Source organism: Mercurialis annua, linkage group LG3 (assembly GCF_937616625.2).
Source record: "Mercurialis annua linkage group LG3, ddMerAnnu1.2, whole genome shotgun sequence".
Lineage (NCBI taxonomy): Eukaryota > Viridiplantae > Streptophyta > Magnoliopsida > Malpighiales > Euphorbiaceae > Mercurialis > Mercurialis annua.
In genome coordinates, this window is record NC_065572.1 from 40736162 (window position 1) to 40756780 (window position 20619).

The window sequence follows — 20619 nt, forward strand, 5'->3', positions numbered from 1 at the left end:
GACATTACAAACAGCCCTAACATGTATTTTCAGCCACTATCAACATATTCAAACAATAGGTAAGCAATGAAATAATCATACCAAGCAAGCTAGCACTTAACCTAGCAATTCAATTCATAATACCCAAGGTAAAATCCAATACAAACACTCTAAACCAAAGCTAACTATACATAATCAGTTCTAAGCATTCCAAAACAGTAAATCAAATCATCACAACACCCAAGGTATAGGTTTAACCTTAAAACACAAGATTCGGCACTTACCGACGAAGATAAGCGGATAAAACATCACATGGATCCAAGAACGAGGCGAATCAGAATAGGTATGCTTAAGACCTCACACAACAATGGAAAACATGGATACATAAGCCCTAAAACGAATTGAACAAAGGAAATGTGAACGTACTAAGGATAGGGTATGCAGATCACTTACCGGAGTCCAACAAACAAAGGAATTGATGTACAAACTATCAAATCAGAGTGTTGTAATGTCAATGGGTCGGCTAGGGTTTATAAAATAAAGTGGGAAAAGTTTTAGATCAGATAAAGGGTCTATTTATAGGCCAAACAACAAATCTGACAGAGGGGCGCGATGGGAGGCGCGTTGCGAGGCGCGTTCGTCCCATCGCGCCTTCACATGAAGCTGAAATCGTATGGGGCGCGTTGCGAGGCGCGATGGCCCATCGCGCCCTCCAACGCGCCTCAATTTTAGATCCAACGGTCAACTTTTTCTTGGGCACAACATATCCAAATATGAACCTGATCCGACGGTTAAATTGGGAGATATGAATGTTTTCTCAAAACATGTCAGATTCAGAAGGTACAAGAATAAATCATCGATTATAAACCGAATACAAATCCAATCGCCATCGAAAACTCACACGACACATGCGACATATACAAGATACAACTCAAACCGCAAACAAAGTGTTACATTTTCTAAGTCCACCATTAACAATCCGAAACTAAGTCGGAAACACAACAAAACCATGACGGAAAAACACGGGATATTACACCTTTACAAACGTTACGAAACAAAAAACCAAGAGTTTCACCTTTTTAGCAATTTAAGCCAAACGTTTAAAAAGTTACGAAACAAATCCAAACAATTCACATTTTTAGCAATTTAAGCCAGACGTTTACAAACTTTACGAAACAAATCCAAACGTTTCACCTTTTTAGCAATTTAAACCAAATGTTTACAAACGCTACTAAAAAAATCTAATCGTTTCACCTTTTTAGCGATTTAATCAAACGTTTACAAACGTTACCAAATAAATCCAAACGTTTCAGCTTTTTAGCGATTAAAGTCAAACGCATACAAACGTTTACAAATGTAACGAAACAAAAACCAAGTGTTTCACCTCTTTTTAGCAATTTAAGCCAAACGTTTACAAACGTTTCGAAACAAATCCATGCGTTTCACCTTTTTAGCAATTTAAGCCAAACGTATACAAACTTTACAAAACAAATCCAAACATTTTACCGTTTAGCGATTTAAGCCAAACATTTACAAACACAGGAAACAAATCCAAACGTTTCACCTTTTTAGCGATTTAAGCCAAACGTTTACAAACATTAAGAATCAAACTCAAACGTTTCACCTTGTTAGCAATTTAAGCCAAACATTTACAAACGTTACGAAACAAATCCAAAATTTTCACCTTTTTAGCGATTTAAGCCAAACCTTTACAAAAGATACGAAACAAAACCAAGCGTTTCACCTTTTTAGCAGTTTAAGCCAAACGTTTACAAACGTTACGAAACAAATCCATGCGTTTCACATTTTTAGTGATTTAAGCCATACGTTTACAAACGTTACGAAACAAATCCAAACATTTAACTTTTTTAGTGATTTAAGCCAAACGTTTACAAACGTTATGAAAAAAATACAAACGTTGTGAAACAAACGTTATGAAACCAATCCAAACCTTTACAAACGCTATGAAACAAAACCAAACGTTTCACCTTTTTAGTGATTTAGCCCAAACATTTACAAACATTACGAAACAAAATCCAAACGTTTCACATTTTTAGCGATTTAAGCCATACGTTTACAAACGTTATGAAACAAATCCAAATGTTTCACTTTTTTAGCGATTTAAGCCAAATGTTTACAAACGTTAGGAAACAAATCCAAACGTTTCACCTTTATAGCGATTTAAGTCAAACGTTTACAAACGTTACGAAAGAAAACCAAACGTTTCACATTTTTAGCGATTTAAGCCAAAACTTTACAAACGTTACGAAACATATCCAAACGTTTAAAACGTTATGAAATAAACGTTACGAAACAAATCCAAATGTTTCACCTTTTAGCGATTTAAGCCATACATTTTCAAACATTACTAAACAAATCCAAACGTTTCGCCTTTTTAGTAAATTAAGCCAAACGTTTACAAATGTTACGAAACAAATCCAAGCGTTTTGCCTTTTTAGCAATTTAAGTCAAACGTTTACAAACATTACGAAAAAATTCAAACGTTTCCCCATTTTAGCAATTTAAGCCAAACGTTTGAAACGTTACGTACCAAATCCAAACGTTTCACCTTTATAGCGATTTAAGCCAAATGTTTAATACGTAGCGAAACAAATCCAAACGTTTCACCTTTTTAGCTATTTATGCAAAACGTTTACAAACATTACGAAACAAATCCAAGTGTTTTATTTTTTTAGCGATTGAAGCCAAATGTTTACAAACGTTACGAAATAAATCCAAACGTTTCACATTTTTAGCAATTTATGCCAAGCGTTTACAAATGTTACTAAACAAAAACCAAGTATTTCACCTATTTTTAGCAATTTAAGCCAAACGTTTATGAATGTTACGAAACAAATCCAAGAGTTTCATCTTTTTAGCAATTTTAGCCAAACTTTTACAAACGTTTCTAACAAATCCAAGCGTTTCACCTTTTTAGCAATTTAAGCTAAACGTTTACAAATGTTACGAAACAAATCCATACATTTCATCTTTCTAGCAATTTAAGCCAAACGTTTACAAACTCTACGAAACAAATCCAAATGTTTCACCTTTTTAGCAATGTAAGCTAAACGTTTACAAACGTTACAAAACAAATTCAAGTGTTTCACCTTTTCAGCAATTTAAACCAAACATTTACAAACGTTACGAAACCAATCTAAGCGTTTCACCTTTTGATCAATTTAAACCAAACGTTTACAAAAGTTACGAAAAAATCCAAACGTTTCCCTTTTTTAGCGATTTAAGCAAAACGTTTAAAAGGTTATGGAACAAATCCAAATGTTTCACCTTTTTAGCAAATTAGGCGAAACGTTTTCAAACGTTACGAAACAAATCAAAGCGTTTTATATTTTTAGCAATTTAAGCCAAATATTTACAAACAATACGATACAAATCCGAGCGTTTCACCTTTTTAGCGATCTAATCCGAATGTTTACAAACGTTACGAAACAAATCCAAGCGTTTCACCTTTTTAGCGATTTAACCCGAACATTTTCAAACGTTACGAAACAAAACCAAACGTTTCACCTTTTTAGCAATTTAAGCCGAACGTTTACAAACGTTACGAAATAAACGTTTCACCTTTTTAGCGATTTAAACCAAAGGTTTTAAACCTTACGAAAAAATCCAAATGTTTCCCCATTTTAGCGATTTAAGCCAAACGTTTAAAACATTACGAAACAAATCCAAACGTTTCCCCTTTTTAGCAATTTAAGCCAAACGTTTACAAACGCTACGAAACAAATCCAAACGTTTCCCTTTTTTAGCTATTGAAGCCAAACATTACAAAACAAATCCAAACGTTTCGCCTTTTTAGCGATTTAAGCCAAACATTTACAAACGTTACGAAACAAATCCAAATTTTTCACCTTTTTAGCGATTTAAGCCAAACGTTTACAAACGATACGAAACAAATCCAAGTGTTTCACCTTTTTAGAAATTTAGCCAAGCGTTTACAAACTTTACAAAATAAATCCAAGTGTTTCACCTTTTTAGCAATTTAAGCCAAACGTTTACAAACGTTACAACACAAATCCAAATAATTTCACCTTTTTAGCGATTTAAGCTATACGTTTACAAACGTTACGAAACAAATCCAAACGTTTCCCTTTTTTAGCGATTTAAGCCAAACGTTTACAAACATTAGGAAACAAATCCAAATGTTTCACCTTTTTAGCGATTTAAGCCAAACGTTTACAAACTTTACGAAACAAAACGAAACGTTTCACCTTTTTACCGATTTAAGCCAAACGTTTATAAATTTTACGAAACAAAACCAAACGTTTAAGACATTATGAAACAAATCCAAACGTTTCAAATTTTTAGCGAATTAAGCCAAACCTTTACAAAAGATACGAAACAAAACAAAGCGTTTCACCTTTTTAGCAGTTTAAGCCAAACGTTTACAAACGTTACGAAACAAAACCAAACGTTTCACCTTTTTAGCAATTTAAGCTGAACGTTTACAAACGTTACGAAATAATTGTTTCACCTTTTCAGCGATTTAAGCCAAATGCTTTAAACGTTACGAAAAAATCCAAACGTTTCCCCATTTTAGCGATTTAAGCCAAACGTTTAAAACGTTACGAAACAAATCCAAACGTTTCCCCTTTTTAGCGATTTAAGCCAAACGTTTACACACGCTACGAAACAAATGCAAACGTTTCACTTTTTTAGATATTGAAGCGAAGCGTTTACAAACATTACGAAACAAATCCAAACGATTCACATTTTTAGCAATTGAAGCCAAACGTTTACAAATGTTACGAAACAAAACAAAGCGTTTCACCTTTTTAGCAATTTATGCCAAACGTTTACAAACGTTACGAAACAAATCCAAGTGTTTCCACCTTTTTAGCAATTTAAGCCAAACGTTTACAAACGTTAGGAAACAAATCCAAACATTTCACCTTTTAAGCGATTTAAGCCAAACGTTTACAAATGGTACGAAACAAATCCAAACATTTCACCTTTTGAGGGATTTATGTCAAACGTTTATAAACTCAACGAAACAAATCCAGACGTTTCACCTTTTTAGCAATTTAAGCCAAACGTATACAAACATTATGAAATAAATCCTAGAGTTTCACTTTTTTAGCGATTGAAGGCAAATGTTTACAAACATTACGAAACAAATCCAAACGATTCACATTTTCAGCAATTGAAGCCAAACGTTTACAAATGATACGAAACAAATCAAAGCATTTCACCTATTTAGCAATTTAAGCCAAAGGTTTACAAAGGTTAGGAAACAAATCCAAACGTTTAACCTTTTTAGCGATTTAAGCCAAACGTTTATAAACGATACGAAACAAATCCAAACTTGTCACCTTTTTAGCGATTTAAGCCAAATGTTTACAAATGTTACGAAACAAATCCAAACGTTTAACCTTTTTAGCGATTTAAGCCAAATGTTTACAAACGCTATGAAAAAAATCTTACTGTTTCACCCTTTTAGCGATTTAATGAAACGTTTACAAACGTTACCAAACAAATCCAAACGTTTCAGCTTTTTAGCGATTAAAGTCAAACGCATACAAACGTTTACAAATGTTACGAAACAAAAATCAAGTGTTTCACCTATTTTTAGCAATTTAAGCCAAACGTTTATAAACTTTACGAAACAAATCCAAGAGTTTCATCTTTTTAGCAATTTAAGCCAAACGTTTACAAACGTTACGAAACAAATCCATGTGTTTCACCTTTTTAGCAATTTAAGCCAAACGTATACAAACTTTACAAAACAAATCCAAACATTTTACCTTTTAGCGATTTAAGCCAAACGTTTAAAAACACAGGAAACAAATCCAAACGTTTAACCTTTTTAGCGATTTAAGCCAAACGTTTACAAACATTAAGAATCAAACTCAAACGTTTCACTTTTTTAGCAATTTAAGCCAAACATTTACAAACGTTACGAAACAAATCCAAAATTTTCACCTTTTTAGCGATTTAAGCCAAACGTTTACAAACGATACGAAACAAATCCAAGCGTTTCACCTTTTTAGCAATTTAAGCCAAGCGTTTACAAACGCTACGAAACAAATCCAAGTGTTTCACCTTTTTAGCAGTTTAAGCCAAACGTTTACAAACGTTACAAAACAAATCCAAACATTTCAACTTTTTAGCGATTTAAGCCAAACGTTTACAGATGTTACGAATCAAATCCAAACGTTTCACCTTTTTAGCAATTTAAGCCAAACGTTTACAAACGTTAGGAAACTAATCCAAACTTTTAAAATGTTACGAAACAAACGTTACGAAACAAATCCAAACGTTTGCAAACGTTACGAAACAAAACCAAACGTTTCACCTTATTAGTCATTTAGGCCAAACGTTTACAAATGTTACGAAACAAAACCAAATGTTTCAGCATTTAGCGATTTAAGTCATACGTTTACAAAAGTTTCGAAACAAATCCAAATGTTTAACGTTTTTAGCGATTTAAGCCAAACAATTACAAACATTTTGAAACAAATCCAAACGTTTCACCTTTTTAGCGATTTAAGCCAAACGTTTACAAACGTTACGAAACAAAACGAAACGTTTCACCTTTTTAGCGATTTAAGCCAAACGTTTACAAACGTTATGAAATAAAACCAAACGTTTAAGACATTATAAAACAAATCCAAACGTTTCAAATCTTTAGCAAATTAAGCCAAAACTTTACAAATGATACGAAACAAAACAAAGCGTTTCACCTTTTTAGCAGTTTAAGCCAAACGTTTACAAACGTTACGAAACAAATCCATGTGTTTCACATTTGTAGCGATTAAAGCCATACGTTTACAAATGTTACCAAACAAATCCAAACGTTTAACTTTTTTAGTGATTTAAACCAAACATTTACAAACGTTACGATACAAATCCAAACATTACGAAAAAAAATGTTACGAAACAAATCCAAACGTTTACAAACTTTACGAAACAAAACCATACGTTTCACCTTTTTAACGATTTAAGCCAAACCTTTACAAACGCTACGATACAAATGCAATCGTTTGAAACATTACGAAATAAACGGTACGAAACAAATCCAAACGTTTACAAACGTTACGAAACAAAACCAAACGTTTCACCTTTTTAGCGATATAAGCCGAATGTTTACAAACGTTACGAAACAAAACCAAACATTTAACTATTTTAGCAATTTATGCTAAACGTTTACAAAAGTTACGAAACAAATCAAAATGTTTTCCCATTTTAGCGATATAAGCCAAACGTCTAAAACGTTACAAAACAAATCCAAACATTTCACCTTTTTAGCGATTTATGCTAAACGTTTACAAACGTTACGAAACAAATCCAAACGTTTCACCTATTTAGCAATATGAGCCAAACGTTTACAAACTTACGAAACAAATCCATACGTTTCTCCCTTTTAGCGATTTAAGCAAAACGATTACAAATGTTACAATACAAATCTAAACATTTCACCTTTTTAGCGATATAAGCCAAACGTTGACAAAGATTATGAAACAAATTCAAAAGTTTCACCTTTTTTGCCTTTTAAGCCAAACGTTTACAAACGTTAAGAAACAAATCCAAACGTTTCACCTTTTTAGCGATTTAAGCCAAACGTTTACAAACGTTACGAAACAAATCCAAACGTTTCACCTTTTTAGCGATTTAAGCCAAACATTTTCAAACGTTACGAAACAAATCCAAACGTTTCGCCTTTTTAGCGATTTAAGCCAAACGTTTACAAACATTACGAAACAAATCCAAACGTTTCGCCTTTTTTGCAATTTAAGCCAAACTTTTTTAAACGTTACGAAAAAATTCCAAACGTTTCACCTTTTGAGAGATTTAAGCCAAACATTTACCTACGTTACGAAACAAAACCAAACGTTTAAAACGTTACGAAACAAATCCAAACGTTCCACATACGATTTAAGCCAAACCTTTTTTCACGACCCATTTTCATGAATCGCGACCGGCGCTAGGGTATGGGTATGGTTGTACCAAAACCCGTAGCTAGCCTTGCGGATAACCAACAAATACATGAACCTGCAAGAAAACCAATGCTCGAGGGCAACCGAGACTTCAGCCTAGTTCTAGCAGTTCATAATACACAACATTTATTAATAAGTGCTCATTCAACTCTGAGTCTTAAACATGGCAAAAGTACATATTAACCCAAGTCAATTAAAGAATTCCAATACAGCAATAATCCATTGCATAAGTTCATAACCCTGGAAAAATTGGGAAAACAACGGGGTCAGATATACTGAGATGAGTTCATACCGCTATTTACATTTATCATGTGGAAAACCTTTAAAACCGTTTAAAACATTTAATAACAACATTACGTATAATAGTTGGAACCCTAATCCACAATACCAATATATCCATTATCCATTAGGCCTGGTCCCGAGAGCTGAGCTACACCGAGTTACCACCAACCACTCTTAATTCATAACCAGAGTCCCGAGAGCTGAGCTACACCGAGTTACTCTACTGGTCCCGAGAGCTATGCTCACACCGAGTTACCACCACATTTCACATACCTTAACTAGATCAATACCGGTGCGCACGCAGTCCTAATGATGCCCATTAGGTAGCATGTTCCAACTAAAAGCCATAATGAAAAAGCAGTTCGAAATATACATACAGTATATATTTATATGTTAAAATAAAAATTTACTTAATAAAGCGGTAAATAGTAAGTACAAACTCAGTGCTTGCTAATCCACGTGAAAACTCCTGGCAAGCAACCTAGACTCGGTTCGCCTAAAAAACACGAACAGTCGACGAGTCTAAACACAAATAATTAATTATTAAAACGAACCCTAACTCTAGAGAGTACTAGACACCTCATAGGACTAGCACAAACAACAAGTCAAGGTAAAACCAACCAGAGTAAACACAATACTCAATTAATTAATAAACCACACAAGTCAAGTCTATTGAGTTCCCGCTTTAAAATCCATTTCATAAAATACTTTTTAAAACAATTTATAAATAATAAACCAAGTAATCTCCAAATAGTGGGTTAGCCGAGTTACTAATAACTACCAAGCTAACCTCACATGTCAGGTGACCCAAGTCTAACCCGACCCAATCATTTTATCAAAATATAAACCATAGTTTATAATCCCAAGAATAATGATTTGATAAAATAATAAATTATAATTGAAAGCGGAACTCAATATCTTTAAACAAAAGTAACCATTAGTTACTAACAAAAACTTAACCACAATAAAGTTTAAGAAAACGTTTTATGTCAAAACGTAACTTTATCCAAAATGGCACATCAAGCCAATATTTTCAAAACCCATAATTACCCAAGAAATTATGTGATTAAAGATTATAAAATAAAAATCGTATTCAGATTGAAATTAAAAACCAATCTGATTAACATCAAAAAGAATATTATTTCCAAATTTAAACGATGCTAACACTTAGCGAAAATTTGGCTAAACAAGCCAACAACATTACAAGCATGCTATAACACTTAAATGAATCAAATAAGGATTGTATAACACATTTAAATCATTTACTCAGAATGAACCAACAATCAAACCATATATCAATCGAATAACTATGGCATACATAACATAACTCGTGTACAAATAATCAAGAATCGATGGGCAACAATCTTGAACAATATCATCATGCCAAAGACATTACAAACAGCCCTAACATGTATTTTCAGCCACTATCAACATATTCAAACAATAGGTAAGCAATGAAATAATCATACCAAGCAAGCTAGCACTTAACCTAGCAATTCAATTCATAATACCCAAGGTAAAATCCAATACAAACACTCTAAACCAAAGCTAACTATACATAATCAGTTCTAAGCATTCCAAAACAGTAAATCAAATCATCACAACACCCAAGGTATAGGTTTAACCTTAAAACACAAGATTCGGCACTTACCGACGAAGATAAGCGGATAAAACATCACATGGATCCAAGAACGAGGCGAATCAGAATAGGTATGCTTAAGACCTCACACAACAATGGAAAACATGGATACATAAGCCCTAAAACGAATTGAACAAAGGAAATGTGAACGTACTAAGGATAGGGTATGCAGATCACTTACCGGAGTCCAACAAACAAAGGAATTGATGTACAAACTATCAAATCAGAGTGTTGTAATGTCAATGGGTCGGCTAGGGTTTATAAAATAAAGTGGGAAAAGTTTTAGATCAGATAAAGGGTCTATTTATAGGCCAAACAACAAATCTGACAGAGGGGCGCGATGGGAGGCGCGTTGCGAGGCGCGTTCGTCCCATCGCGCCTTCACATGAAGCTGAAATCGTATGGGGCGCGTTGCGAGGCGCGATGGCCCATCGCGCCCTCCAACGCGCCTCAATTTTAGATCCAACGGTCAACTTTTTCTTGGGCACAACATATCCAAAAATGAACCTGATCCGACGGTTAACTTGGGAGATATGAATGTTTTCTCAAAACATGTCAGATTCAGAAGGTACAAGAATAAATCATCGATTATAAACCGAATACAAATCCAATCGCCATCGAAAACTCACACGACACATGCGACATATACAAGATACAACTCAAACCGCAAACAAAGTGTTACATTTGCTAAGTCCACCATTAACAATCCGAAATTAAGTCGGAAACACAACAAAACCATGACGGAAAAACACGGGATATTACATTCTCCCCAACTTATATAAAATTCGTCCTCGAATTTAAAACAATACAACCCGCGTAATAACATATCATAAAACTATATGCTGACCGAACGAAAAATCATAGAGCCAACGTAAACACATAAACATGACACCCAAAGTAATCAAGGAAAGCAATTTTTAACAACTCTGCAAAACGAACTTTGTTTCGCAGGAACACTCCTCAACCAAGTAACCAACTCAAACTGTAATCATAGGAATTCCGTGCTTAACGACCTAAGTACTTGCGTAAGCAAAACTCAAATGGTTGTTCCTTGTACAGTAACTAAAAACTACCACTTTCATAAATCGAACAATCTTAAAAGGTCACAAAAGCCTTAGTGCAACCTTCCACTTAACATAAAACGATAACGCCCTTTCTAACGCCCTTTCTAGGTGAAATCAAACGAAGGAATACAAACTCTCCCACATAAAGCTCGACTGAAATACTTAGGATAATCTAGAACGAAACCTCGAATCTCTTTCAATTAGAACTCTAAACAAAATTTCCACCAAGAGAAGGTCAACACAAGACGAAACACGCCAAAAACATATGGGGTATTACATTCTCCCCAAACTAAGAAAAATTCGACCTCGAATTTCAAACTGAACTAATTCGCACTATAACGGTCATGACACACAAATGTGCAAATTTTTCTAATTCCGATAACTCGTTGCTCTAAAGATTAAATCGATCAACACAATAGAATAATCCAAAATTTCCTAACTGATAGTCACAAATACGCTTTACCGGAGTGGCTTCAAAAACCATCTCGCATATTAAAAATTATAAAATCCCCAATTATCAAAATAAAGATCAAGCCCTTAGCTCGACTAAAGTTCTATAATTCCAAACGCTTTTACCTCAAACAAAACAAGGATACTGCAAACATAGCTGATAAAATCTATCGTTCTAAAACACTTACTTACTTACACTTATAGCATCTCTACATTTAAATTATCGATAACAAAACCCAATAAACTCAGATAATATTTCGGTTCCAGAACAAACATTAATAATAATCTAATCCTAATTATTAGTACCAACTCGATAATATCATTATCTTGTGAATCATAAAACACAAAAATATCGCAATTCAAAGAAAGCGAATTTCTCTCATGACACAAAAATCTCTAGATCTTTGATACCCAATATCAATCATAATGATTCTTCCAATCATTCAGAACATAACGCCACAACTAAACTGGACATCGACTAAATCTCACAACTAAAAATTTTTATCCCCACACCAAGGGTTCAACCACTTACCGGAACGATATTTAAACATTACAATAACACCATCAATCAACTAATGGTTGTTGAAACCTATTAACCGCGATTCCCGATTCTCGAATTTGCTAACTCATATATCCAAATTAAGTCCACCAAATTATTCCATCAATTAACTATTGCCACGTATACAACGAATGATCACCACGATCAAATCACCACGACCTGATTGTTAGTTATGCTCAAAACCAATCCCTGAGGGTATAAAATCTATTAATACGAAATATTTATATACAAATTTTTCCACCCTGTTTAGAAGACTTTACGTCTTACACCCCCTTATATATTAAAATCGAAGTGCCTTTACCGTTTAAAAACCATCAGTTTTATAAACCCCTGAAATTTTTTTTTAAAATATTTGCACTTTGAATCCGCAAATTCCACTTTAAATACGTTTGCAAATTTGAGAAACAGTTCACCTAACAAAATTTATGTTATCTATAAATCAATATTTCCAAAATAATTTATATTTTTTCCGTAAATAATCAAACTGTGACAAAATACTCCATATTCAAAATACCCGTTGATGTTTCAAACATCAAAATTTAAGTCGCTTCCAAATCTTACTCTCAATCAAAAACACAATTGAAGAAATCGTTTAACCGAAAGAGAAATTTTTTTATTATTTCTTTTGAATCAAATTTGACAAAATATCTTCCTTTCCTTAGAAAGGTAAAGTTTAGCAATTCAAATCTATCTGTTTGTGAAAATACCTATATATCAATACACAAAAATACTTGGACACAATCGAATCTGAAAAGATAAAGTTTATTTTAAAACATAGTGTATACACACATATGAGCATAACCAATATCATTAATCCACTAATCCTTAAATCACTAATATAAAATTATAACGAAAACTTCCTAATCTGAATCTAACCATACGCCACACTTGGCACAACTAAATCTCGAGCGCAACCTCGAATTCAATTTCACGTCCCATGAAACACACGATTCTGAAAATTCAGACTGATCCATTACAACGTAATCGTCCAAAATTTACCACCATCATCACAGAGTATTCGTCTAGCTACCTCTTGGTAACAGTTTCAAAATCATTTGAAATCCGACAACTTTATAAATACATTTATCATAATGTGACTCGCGAGCTCGTTTCAAAACATCATTCTCAAAACACTTTATTGATAAAATGCGTTTTTCATAATTGTGCACCAGGGTGATGATAGCTCTCATCCCCAAAGAGTTGCATCCAACCCTAATCATTTCTATGCACGTGATGCATGTACTATTATGCGTGTATCAATTATTAATTTATCTTTTATTTAGTGAATATACTCAATGTTCAATGCAAACCTAATCGTGACATTCAAAATGTATGTTCATGATATGTCTGGGCACAATTACGTGTTGAAAATATTTCAAATATTTTAACAATTCAACCTTTGAAATCAACTTCTCAATAAAATATTTGCTAGACGTTACACTCTGTGAGATGTGCACTCGATAACCTCAAAATATTTCTCAAATTCCTTACTTGCAACCTAGCAACACTTGATGCTATATGACAACTCATTCTAATAACTTCATTACAAATCTATCATATAAGATATCCCACTAACCTCAATTTATACTGAGCTTATTCCCAAAGAAATAACACATCAATTTGATCCTACAAAACTTAACTCCAGCTCCCGCATCGCATCATCAGACTTGATGGAAACACTAGTGTATTAATACACCGATCTATCTTCTCGGTTCAGAGTTTCCAATATCTGTCCTAGGATAATCAGAAATCATCAACCAATCCAAGGGAATAATTTCCTCATATTCCTCGATATCGAAACCCAAAGATTTCGATCCAACAATAATATAACAAACCCAGCTTATCCCCAATTGATACTATATCAAAACAGGGTCTGAACAAAAGTTCGACTCACAATCAAACTAAAAATCAGGTAATTACCATAACCACATGAAATGAATCATCCCGCGTGCTACTTCGCACGAATAGATGAAACAAAACAATTAACTTAGTCCAACAGGTAAGCGAATTATAATATGCAAAACAAAACCAAAACATATTACAATCTTTACAACCCATAAATCACGTAAGCATGCCACTGGATAAAATTAACCCAAATATACTTTGAGACAAAATCATGACATGCCACAACCAGCTTGAATTTTCGTACCAAAATTATCTTATAACTATATCATCTTTTAAGAATGCGCTTAAATTTCATTTTGAAATTTAAAATTCAAATACGAAAACTTCCAGATTTTGTTGAGCCCCACGGTTAAAAGAAAATCACTTTCTGTAAAAGTCTCTTCTTTTAAATCAATTGCTTTAAAATGGATACCCAAGTATCTCAAACCATAAAATCGTCGAGCTAGCCGAGTCATTACAACTACCAAGCTCAACTCCTAAATTTGTGTCACGACCCAAATTATTGAGCCGAGACCGGCGCTAGGGAATGGGAGTGGTAGCTCCGAAACCCGTAGCAAGCCTAAAACCACTCTAACTTTTTCGCGGAAACGCAAACACAACTATTCTATAAACGTGTAATAAGAAAGACACGTATACAATCATAACATAACATCATATATAAACACATCATCGATACAATCATAGTGGGCATTTCACTTCCGTAACTGGTACGTACTAGCCCATCTATCGATCAATACAAAAACTGACAACCAAAAGATGTCACATCAAACAAACATTAAACACGTACACAACCTATAAGACCTAACTATACTAGGCTAAGACTCGTCACACGTATACTACTGCAGCACCAAGGGGTCTTGTACCCAGCACACCAAAGACGGTCTGTCTGATCCGACTCTATACACCTGGAAAACATCAATATGAGGGGTCAGTATTTGGGGAAATACTGAGTGAGATAACACATTACTAAGGTATTATAGAAAATAACATCGCATTTAAAACAAAACACATAAATACAAACATATTATACTTCAAGCATTTGATCCGATCGAAACCCTAATATCTTAGTATGCATAATGAACATTATCACAACATCTAACGATCGATCGATATGAGTCCGGGATAGTTCAACCAGCCGACTCGCAGATACAGGCCCCGGGATAGTTCAACCAGATAGGCTCTGAATCGCATGCACAAATAAGTATGATAGACGACCCATGAAATCTCTATCTATGACTTACCCGGACGCTGGTGATCACACAGCCTATTGACACCCAATAGGTAGCTTGTTTCCCCCGGATCATATACTAGTTTTCACAATCTATATATATTCGATAACACGATGCACAAATTCATTTCTATCGATAAAATACTATAGCATGCGATGTAGTTTAATATTATATTTATAATATAAAAACTATCTATTGCGTAATAATACTCAAAGTAAAGTTTAACTCACAACGATCGCTATTCCTTATATCCAAACGTAAGCTCCACACGTCATTCACTCTTTTAACTATTCCAGCTCGTCGATCTCGTACCTCGTCGATGTATCCATTTCCTATTCAAATCATATGTACGTTTAATTCATAAACGTAAACTTAATACTAAAACTCTAAGTTATAAACTTAGGTTAATATAATCGTAGTTCAAATACGACTATAGAAACACGATTACAATTCATTTAATTCGTTAAAACGATATAACCCTAATTCAATCATTTCAATCTCAAAAATCACCAAATTACCTCGATTTGATGCTCGTGGTAGATAGAGAATTGAATTCTTGATCCAACGGTGCGAGAATCACTCGATTCGGACGAGAAACAGCGAAACGGCGGCGGAACGTAATCGTTCGTCAAAACCTTCTGTAACCTTCGTTTTACTCTCTGATCAATTCCTTCTTCTTAAGGAATCATATATATATCTTGGTTAAATGTCCATTTCAATCCTTCATTTCTTTTACTCAAACCATTTCTCTTTTAAACTTTCTAATTTAACCAAACGGTTAAATTATCCTTTTAACTCGATTATCTACGTATTATTTATATCCAAATAAACAATACTACTCCAAATATAACTATTCTCGTCGATAATCTTCCGATTGCTATTCTCGAGGCTAAATTGGCTAATTTGCACTTTGATCCTTGAACTCTTCAAAATTGACAATTTAGCCCAAAATGAATCCGCGTCCAAATTTTAAAAGGTCTCCGATTGACCTGAAACTTTTACCACCAATACTATTAAACATTTCGCGGACCTTGGCGAAATAATTCCATTTTCGGACTTAACTGGTTAAATTACCACTTTAGTCCCTGAACTCTAGTTTGTAACTTTTCTTAATATTTTTCCTTATTTTCTTATTCTAATCCTCAAACATATACGTCTTACTCCATATTATCCTTTTCTTTAATATCTCATATCTTTATCTTTGCAACTCCGGTCCTTCTCTGCCGGACACGTTGCACTAAACGGCACCTGAACTTACGGGGTATTACATTCTTCCCCCCTTATAAAAATTCGTCCTCGAATTTTCATACTACCTTTTAATTTATCTTAAATCGTTAACATCTTTAGCTCCAAAATGTATAATCGTATTGTCATTCCATCATTGACGATTTTATAATATCACGCAATATTCACATCATCTTATCATAAGGGTAATCTTCTATCTTCAGAGCATAACTAATAGTTGATTCCTATACTCGACTATCCCATTTTTATACTTATATCATACAGTATGAACGTCCGAGTTCACCGTCCAATCATTTTCATTCCGTTATTCACGCACATCTATTATTCACTTCTTCTCTTATATCGTCATTTAAGATCTTTGACATCCCGTCAAAGAGATACTTACTTTCTAACTTACCACTAATCGGATACATATCACTGTCCAACGTATACACGGTCTTAGCTATATTCTAGCGCGTTGTTTCGAAACTAAGTTCATATCCTAGAAGCATAACGTCTATGTTTTCGCAACTATACATATTCATTCGCCTCTTGGTCTTGATCGCAGCTTGCTCGCGAGCACTTCACTTCCGTTACAGAGTTCTGGTCTAGGTATACTTACATGAAAACAAAACTCTTTCAAAACTCTTTCGATAAAACGATTCATCTTGAACTTTAAATCAAATTTCATTTTCATTTTAACAAAATTGTGCACTAGGGTGATGACGTCTCTCATCCCCAAAGAGTTGCCACATCTCACCTTTTCGTCCGAACATAATGCATATGATGCATGTCCTATCGATGTATGTACAGATATATGTAGTGATGCACTTCTATCAATGTCGTGGCACTTATCGATGACTGTCGCGGGTCTAGGCACAATTATGTTTTCCAAATTGTTTAAACAAACAACTTTCAAAAAGTTTTAAACTTCGGGTTTTGTAAGTTCTCTAGACATTTAAACTCTGTACACGGTAGGTTCTTCCACTTCTGTAACTTCATACTCCTTCCTCTTGCACATCTCGACATTTCGATAATTCGATTTCGATACCATCTATACATCGTATACGTATTTCGCAAAGAAACAAACAAAGGTTTCACAATCCATCGATCATACTTATCATAATGAAACAAACAAGAATTCTCAATCAATCAAGAATTCACAATCAATCAGCTCGATCTTAAAACAAATAATACAAACGACTTGGATCAGACATGGCTCAATTCTATAGCTGCAGTAGTTCCTAGCTTAGTCTAATGACCTAATACCTAGGAACAAACAAACATCAATCACAGACTTGCAGTGGTATCATGGACTAACTGCACTCAAATCATATATTAGCAGAGGTAACTGGACCAACTGCTCTGATACCAACTTTGTCACGACCCAAATTATTGAGCCGAGACCGGCGCTAGGGAATGGGAGTGGTAGCTCCGAAACCCGTAGCAAGCCTAAAACCACTCTAACTTTTTCGCGGAAACGCAAACACAACTATTCTATAAACGTGTAATAAGAAAGACACGTATACAATCATAACATAACATCATATATAAACACATCATCGATACAATCATAGTGGGCATTTCACTTCCGTAACTGGTACGTACTAGCCCATCTATCGATCAATACAAAAACTGACAACCAAAAGATGTCACATCAAACAAACATTAAACACGTACACAACCTATAAGACCTAACTATACTAGGCTAAGACTCGTCACACGTATACTACTGCAGCACCAAGGGGTCTTGTACCCAGCACACCAAAGACGGTCTGTCTGATCCGACTCTATACACCTGGAAAACATCAATATGAGGGGTCAGTATTTGGGGAAATACTGAGTGAGATAACACATTACTAAGGTATTATAGAAAATAACATCGCATTTAAAACAAAACACATAAATACAAACATATTATACTTCAAGCATTTGATCCGATCGAAACCCTAATATCTTAGTATGCATAATGAACATTATCACAACATCTAACGATCGATCGATATGAGTCCGGGATAGTTCAACCAGCCAACTCGCAGATACAGGCCCCGGGATAGTTCAACCAGATAGGCTCTGAATCGCATGCACAAATAAGTATGATAGACGACCCATGAAATCTCTATCTATGACTTACCCGGACGCTGGTGATCACACAGCCTATTGACACCCAATAGGTAGCTTGTTTCCCCCGGATCATATACTAGTTTTCACAATCTATATATATTCGATAACACGATGCACAAATTCATTTCTATTGATAAAATACTATAGCATGCGATGTAGTTTAATATTATATTTATAATATAAAAACTATCTATTGCGTAATAATACTCAAAGTAAAGTTTAACTCACAACGATCGCTATTCCTTATATCCAAACGTAAGCTCCACACGTCATTCACTCTTTTAACTATTCCAGCTCGTCGATCTCGTACCTCGTCGATGTATCCATTTCCTATTCAAATCATATGTACGTTTAATTCATAAACGTAAACTTAATACTAAAACTCTAAGTTATAAACTTAGGTTAATATAATCGTAGTTCAAATACGACTATAGAAACACGATTACAATTCGTTTAATTCGTTAAAACGATATAACCCTAATTCAATCATTTCAATCTCAAAAATCACCAAATTACCTCGATTTGATGCTCGTGGTAGATAGAGAATTGAATTCTTGATCCAACGGCGCGAGAATCACTCGATTCGGACGAGAAACAGCGAAACGGCGGCGGAACGTAATCGTTCGTCAAAACCTTCTGTAACCTTCGTTTTACTCTCTGATCAATTCCTTCTTCTTAAGGAATCATATATATATCTTGGTTAAATGTCCATTTCAATCCTTCATTTCTTTTACTCAAACCATTTCTCTTTTAAACTTTCTAATTTAACCAAACGGTTAAATTATCCTTTTAACTCGATTATCTACGTATTATTTATATCCAAATAAACAATACTACTCCAAATATAACTATTCTCGTCGATAATCTTCCGATTGCTATTCTCGAGGCTAAATTGGCTAATTTGCACTTTGATCCTTGAACTCTTCAAAATTGACAATTTAGCCCAAAATGAATCCGCGTCCAAATTTTAAAAGGTCTCCGATTGACCTGAAACTTTTACCACCAATACTATTAAACATTTCGCGGACCTTGGCGAAATAATTCCATTTTCGGACTTAACTGGTTAAATTACCACTTTAGTCCCTGAACTCTAGTTTGTAACTTTTCTTAATATTTTTCCTTATTTTCTTATTCTAATCCTCAAACATATACGTCTTACTCCATATTATCCTTTTCTTTAATATCTCATATCTTTATCTTTGCAACTCCGGTCCTTCTCTGCCGGACACGTTGCACTAAACGGCACCTGAACTTACGGGGTATTACAATTTGGGTGACCCAAGTCGAACCCAAAACAACTGTTTATAAAACGTAATCAAAATATTTGTAAATCCGAAAAGGAAATATGTGAATAAAATTGCCATCCTTTAAAAATTGAGAGCTCAACTTAATCCAACCGCTAAACGGTAATTTAAAACTCAAGTGAGAAATCTTTGATTTCAAACATCTATTCCGTAAATTCCAAAAGTTTTAAAATGCTGACATACTACATTATGATAAAATAACTTCAACGTTAAATTCTTACAATAATGGCTCATCTCATAAAATATCATTTTGAAATCATTGCTTGTTAACACCAAGCCAAACATTATATTTCAAAATACAAGAATTTCTTTTTACTGGTAACTCAACCAAAATCAAACTTTTTAAGAATTTAAAACCAAACTTCTCTTATGATTCTGCGTCGAAACACAAATCAGAATAAACAAATATTCTCAATGAAAATTTTAAAACAACATGTGGTCAAACAATGTATGACCACCAAAACACGTTTTAAAATTTAACCCAAAATTTAGCTTAACGCCTAAATGTATCCTCATAGGTACTAACGTATATAGCACCCAATAATTACGGCCAAATCCAAATTGTACTACCATATAATTCATCGTTATTTAAAACCATTAATGGCATAAAGCCAAGTTTTTCACACAACATCATACTCAAGTATGAATTTAGAAAACATCATCAACAATATATTTTCCGAGAAATCAGAAGCAATTAAAATCACCCAAGTGAAACAACCTCAACATGATAAAACACAGCAAGTAACATCCAAGTGAAATAAATTGTCAATCATAACATCAACACCAAATAAAGACTGACAGACGTCACCTATAGGATGTAGGCTGAAAGTTTGAAAGCAAAAGATGACGTTTTAAAAGACAAGACACGAATCCTAATTCCGCAGTAGTTCCTAAGACACGACATC

At 34.1% G+C, this 20619-nt stretch overlaps 2 long non-coding RNA genes across 2 annotated transcripts; both read right to left on the minus strand.

The window, feature by feature from the left end:
* Positions 1–14474: 14474 nt before the first annotated feature.
* Positions 14475–15382, minus strand: LOC126674674 (uncharacterized). The gene is made up of 2 exons (XR_007639607.2): positions 15293–15382; positions 14475–14738 (listed from the first exon to the last, which is right to left on the minus strand). It is a non-coding gene; the product is annotated as an uncharacterized LOC126674674 (long non-coding RNA).
* Positions 15383–17820: 2438 nt separating this feature from the next.
* On the minus strand, positions 17821–18728 carry LOC126674673 (uncharacterized). The gene is made up of 2 exons (XR_007639606.2): positions 18639–18728; positions 17821–18084 (listed from the first exon to the last, which is right to left on the minus strand). It is a non-coding gene; the product is annotated as an uncharacterized LOC126674673 (long non-coding RNA).
* Between the last annotated feature and the right edge of the window lie 1891 nt (positions 18729–20619).